The sequence below is a fragment of the Physcomitrium patens genome, chromosome 4, assembly GCF_059467195.1.
Source record: "Physcomitrium patens ecotype Gransden chromosome 4, ASM5946719v1, whole genome shotgun sequence".
Taxonomy (NCBI): domain Eukaryota; kingdom Viridiplantae; phylum Streptophyta; class Bryopsida; order Funariales; family Funariaceae; genus Physcomitrium; species Physcomitrium patens.
The window spans coordinates 478,312-483,908 of record NC_143413.1 but is presented as its reverse complement, the minus strand read 5'-3'; the positions used below and the strand labels follow the sequence as shown (position 1 = coordinate 483,908).

The 5,597-nt window shown below is 36.0% G+C and overlaps 1 long non-coding RNA gene across 1 annotated transcript; it reads left to right on the top strand.

Moving 5' to 3' along the window:
• Positions 1-1,691: 1,691 nt before the first annotated feature.
• On the top strand, positions 1,692-2,420 carry LOC112281182 (uncharacterized). Its single transcript, XR_002969538.3, has 2 exons — positions 1,692-1,916; positions 2,103-2,420. It is a non-coding gene; the product is annotated as an uncharacterized LOC112281182 (long non-coding RNA).
• Positions 2,421-5,597: the final 3,177 nt, after the last annotated feature.

Here is a 5,597-nt window from a genome sequence, read left to right as displayed (position 1 = left end):
TTACTTTATTTAAGAATATATGGAGAAAGGAGAACTTGGTTTGGAGTATTGTCCTATGGAGTAGATAGCAACAAACATCTTCATAAAACCTTCCTCTACAAATAAGTTTCTAGCTTTTAAAAATATATTAGGTCTTATTTCAGTAGAGAATTAAGTCCCTCTTTTGGAAGAAGAGTGTTGAATATCCCATATTATATGTACCAAAATGTTGTGACTTATCTAGCGCTTAACTAAAACAATGGAAGTGCCCTCCCCTTGGCCTGGAGCACATTTTGTTTGCAACAAATGAAGTCCATCCTGCTTTCATACCACATCCAGTTTTTGTAAAAATTTCAAACCCCTTACTTTCATCAGCTCCTGATCTACGTTCACTCAATTACTTGTGATTCTTGGGAAATTTATAATTATATAAACATATATATTAGTTTTTCTGAAACATTAGAGAAGAGAAAGATTTCGGTGATTAGCAACCCCGATGCTATTTGCATCAAGATATTCCTCGCGTATGTAAATATGGCATGACCATTACCATCACTGCATCGCACCAAAAAGTAGTTAATGTTTCCTAAAATTAATCATGGGGTCTCCAAAGTTTCTTTAGTGCTTTTGAAAAGTGATTCTGTCTGTGCTCCTATATTCCGTGGGTGCCGACTTGGAGGTCTTTTGGGTCATTACCAACGTAGTCTTCAATGTGGCCTTCGAGCATGCGCTGTGATCCCATTAACGTCTCCACCAGCGACTTTTCTGACGAGTTGGTCGCATCTACAGTTCCTGGTGGCGCTACAAACTGCGGAAACAACCTTTGGATCTGGAAAAAGCATCCTTGCTTTGGCTCTGTTCTTAACTCCAGTTTTTGCTCACATCGTTCATCATAAATGGTGTTTTATTCGTCAGGATGGTCAACTGCTGTCTGATGGGGATGACTTTAGTAATCACCACGAGCAGCTGCACTGGTTTTGTGTATTGCATGAACAGGCTTCAAACGATTGAGACCCACAATGATTCCGTAAAAATTCTCAGCGACGTAAATTTATACAAAGCACTGATGGATATGATCCAAACGATGATTCTTTTCTCTTCCCCTTCCACCATAATATCGAGTAAAATATGATATAACATGACACAATGAGGTCGAGTGGTTACCTTTCGATGAATCCTAGATGACGCATCCCAATCGCCGGAGTACAGTGGACGCACGGATACTTTCATCAAATATACTTTCTATCGACTTCGAAAGTGACAGCCCGGAAACACCAAATGATTCCTAAAGGTTTTTAGCGTATCTGGCTAGAAAAGAACTGAAGATTATTAACTTTTCTCCCCTCTGTATTTGTGAAAGGCGGTAACTGGCCCGCCGGCGATGGTGTCGAGCGGTGTGGCTACTGTAGGTGTATTATTATCCATAGCTTTCTTATTCAGGGGCACTTCTATCACCTTAGATTTCACCATCTGCACGAATTGCCTTATCGCATGGAATGGATCTACTCAACCAAGGTCCATCTCCACATGTTTCTTAACCGCTGCATCCAAACATAACCTTTTGATCTTTATTCAGTAATCCCAAACATGCAAAGGACCATGTGGAGATTAGATGCTAACCTCATCCAGTACGGCAACTTTATGCACAATCCCATCTTTGGACTCATCTCTAAATTGGAGATTATGTGGTGTTCGAGATTAATCGGGTGGATGCGCCTGGAAAGCACAACTACTGTCTGAATTGTCCAATGTGCCGCAAGCGCGAAATCACATGTGCCCTCAAACGCGTACTTGCGTATCGAGCTTTCATCTTCGACGTCAGAAGGTGTTTATCCATAGCACTGGAGAGATCGAAAGGGCGTGATGAAGCTCCGGAGTCGTCTACTCAACAGAGCTGCTCAGACCTCCGTCGCGGACTGGTAGTCAATCACGCTTGAGTAAGTTCCAAGTTCAATTCTTTGTTGTTTATACATACATGGTGCATAGTTTATCAACAAACTTCCAAAATTGGGAGGCTGTGATATAGCTGTGAGTGGAATAGTAAGTTGAAGAACCTGGTTATTTTAAGGAAGTTTGGGTTAGGATTAGGGTTTAGTGGGTTGAGGCTGTTTTTGTGCTTGCAGAATGGCTGGGTTTTATTTGTACGCAGATTCCGTGAAATCAAGGATTGCACACGCCCTTGTAGCGCCTTCCCTATCGGAGGACAATCAGGAGTTTGATCGGACCTGAACTGTGGACTCCATTGAACTTGAATATATAGATTGCGAGTGGGCTAGGGATCTTGCTAGGTAGTGATAATTGTAATGTTGTAAGCTCGGATCAACGGTTTTGTATTTGTCAATGGAGGCGGTTGTTAGCTAGGGCACGCTCTTACTAGTAATCAATGAAGCATTGAAGGAGGCGTCTATTACTAAGATTGATTACTGTAATTTGCTGATTCATTGCTGTTTCTGTTTAATCACAAATCACTTGATTGAAGAATGTACTAGTACAAGAAGTACAAAGGAAAATGGTAGAAGGGAATACATTGCAAGGATGCCTCTATGGCCAGGGGCTTTGGACTCCCCTTGTTCACAAGCACTATCGTCTACCAACTATAGGAATCAAGATGCTGAGCTCCTTGCCCTTCCTCCTCCCTTCTCTTCCATTTCCTCCCCCTTGGTTGGGCAGAATCCTACTATCTTAGTGGGATTGTCTGGATCTTCAATGAGAAGACAAAAGAATGACACCAAAAGTAGAAGAGACTCATACTTACTTTATAGGGGCATAAATAATCCAAATCAAGATAAATGAGATAAATAATTAATATAGGCATCTTTAGGAAAGAGTTAAGAATAGGTTTTAGAAAAAAAAAAATTACCTCAAAATATCAAGAATTGTTATTTGGAGAGGATCAATTGTGAATCGAGGTCAAAATCAAACTCTAAGGCACAAAACTACACATCCATGGTGACTCCAAGGTTCTTTTGTCAATTAGAGAGTTTGAAAGGAGACTTGTAAGATGATTTTTGAAAGTTAATTTCATATGATTTGAAGGTATATTGAAGATTTGAGAGCTTTTCAAAGAAAGAAGTATATTCAATGGATTAGGATTTTAAGAAATAAAAATTAGTTCACAAATTTAATGATTTTGTGAGTGTTGTAATATATTTACAAGTGAAAATTTTTCAATTTGTTATTATGCTTGTTGTAAATGTGTGAGAAATTTAATATCAATCAAATGGTTAGATTGAAGGTTATGAGTATTTTAGTGGATTATAATATTGGATAATTAAAATTTAGGATCAATGAGAAATTTTGTGTTTTGGCAATATCTACCAACATCCATTAGTTTGATTGAAGTAAAATATGGTGAGAGAAATTGAAACGTAAATACTTACCTATTGAAAAAGTTTTGAAGCATTTTAATGGTTAAATAAGGAAAAACTATTACTAGAAGATCAATATTCAAGTTTAAAAAAGATGGTGGCTGCCATAGAGATACATATATATTCCAATTGTTTTCTATATGATTAAGTAGAAATAGATAAAAATAAATTAATTTCATAATATCTTCAAAAATAGTTACATAGAAGCTTCATATATGTTGTTTTGACTTTAGAAAAGTTTATAGATTAGAAACTTGATCAACAAGTTAGTCATGTGTCATGGAGATACATATTTACTCCAATTAGTATCTATATGATTAAATAGAAGTAAGTGAAAGTAGATTAATTTCATAATATTTTCTAAAGAAGCTTCTTAAAAGCTTCATAGATGCTACTTTTACTTTACATGTGTTTGTAGGTTAAAAACTTGATTAATAACTTAATCATGTATTATATGTATTGATAACTTGTGGAATAAGCTAATTAAGTGGTGCACATATAAAAAAATTGCCTTACAAATTAAGGCATGTATTTAACATCTCAATACGTCTTAGAAGTCCTATAGAATATTGCCACGTAGATCCTAGTTAAATAGTATATATAGAGGCAAGAATGAAGCCTTCTTTGCTCTTATTAATGCCTTTTTAGTCTTTAATCTTGTTTCAAGACTTTCTAATCGTCTTGTGTTTGGCAATAGCCATTCTAATTCAATATATTACCATATTTGAGTGACTTTCTAATTTTTTTAAGTAATACAAAAGTATATTGAGTTTTCTTTCCTTGAGGTTTATATCCAACATTGACAACAGCCAATATTCAAGAGATTTTGAGAGCTTTTCTTTCAATTAAAAAGATTGATTTTCTTTATATTTTGTATGCTTATTAATTGCTTGTAGTGTGAGTAAACATTTAATTAATATCAACGATTTGATTCATATTTTTTGATGTTTTAGAAGAGCTAAATTAATTGATTAAGATTTACTTAGAATTTACTTGGATTTGTTTAAAATTAGATTAGAATTTGATGTAAGACTTAGGATTTTATTAAAATTTTGTTAAGATTTGTTTAGAATTTGTTTAGAATTTATTGAGAGTTATATCAGGGTTTGATTTAGATTCAATTAATATTTCTATTTTTAGTATTTTAAAATTTTTCTTTTATATTTTTTTAAGATTGTTTTTATTATAAATATATTTTTTAAGGTTAATTTATGATTTCTGTATGTTTTTTTTTGTAAGTTCTTTTGAAGATTTATTAACGATTGACTAACATTGTTATGATTTAATTTGAGTTTGTTTAGGATTCTATTAGAGTTGTGAGGATCTTCTTGTTGCAAGTTCTATTTTAACTCCCACAACCAAGTGCCCAATGGATTCTCAAGCAAACAACAAGAAATACAACAACTGAGTTTCAATTGAAACTTCAAATTAATATTAATAGAGATAACATGTATATCTTCTTATAATCTTATATGGAGCCTCTGTGCCTAAGACACCTGCTAGAGCAGAGGAAGGTCTTGCTGTGCATCTGCAATTTTACCAGTGATTGAATGGAATGGATATATTGGAATCTATTTGGATTTTTTTCACTCCACAACCCTAGCGACTCACTGATCAGCAGCTTCTTTGACAACAAATGTATGTTTTGTCCTTCAGACAGCAGGATGTCCTCCTTTAAAGACGCAAAACACCTCGGGGAGGTATTAGTGCCAGTCTAAGGAATATTCAACTCCCCTCCTCTCTCTTTAGTGAAGATTACCATATATACTCAAAACGAGCAGGGTCTAAACGACCCTGATAAAGTTGAGATCATTAAAAGATACTACCAGCCGTTGTTTTAAAAGATAGACGTATTTTTTTTTTAAGAACAGTAGTTGCGGGATAAGAGACTACTAAATTTGAAATTTTTCTTTTGGCATTGAGCGGGTTTCTTTGGGAGAGAGGCTTCAGCGGGGTATAGACATAATAGCGACAACGTGAGGGGTGGTTGAGGGGGCATATGCTTGTGGGTGGCTCCTCGCCTTCAATACCTCGTGGCCGGGTCGGGCCACTCTCGCTGCAAGTGTGCATCTGGATACGACTAGGAGCAACTCCAGGGGGTGTTGTCTCCGTACTGAACTACTACACTGCAACTTCACTAGCATATAGTTGCGCTCTTTGAAAAGAATTGGTGGTTACGTTGCCCTACGGCTATCGCTAGGTCTTGTATGGTGATTGGAACTTCGTCACACGACGCAGCAACAAGTCCTC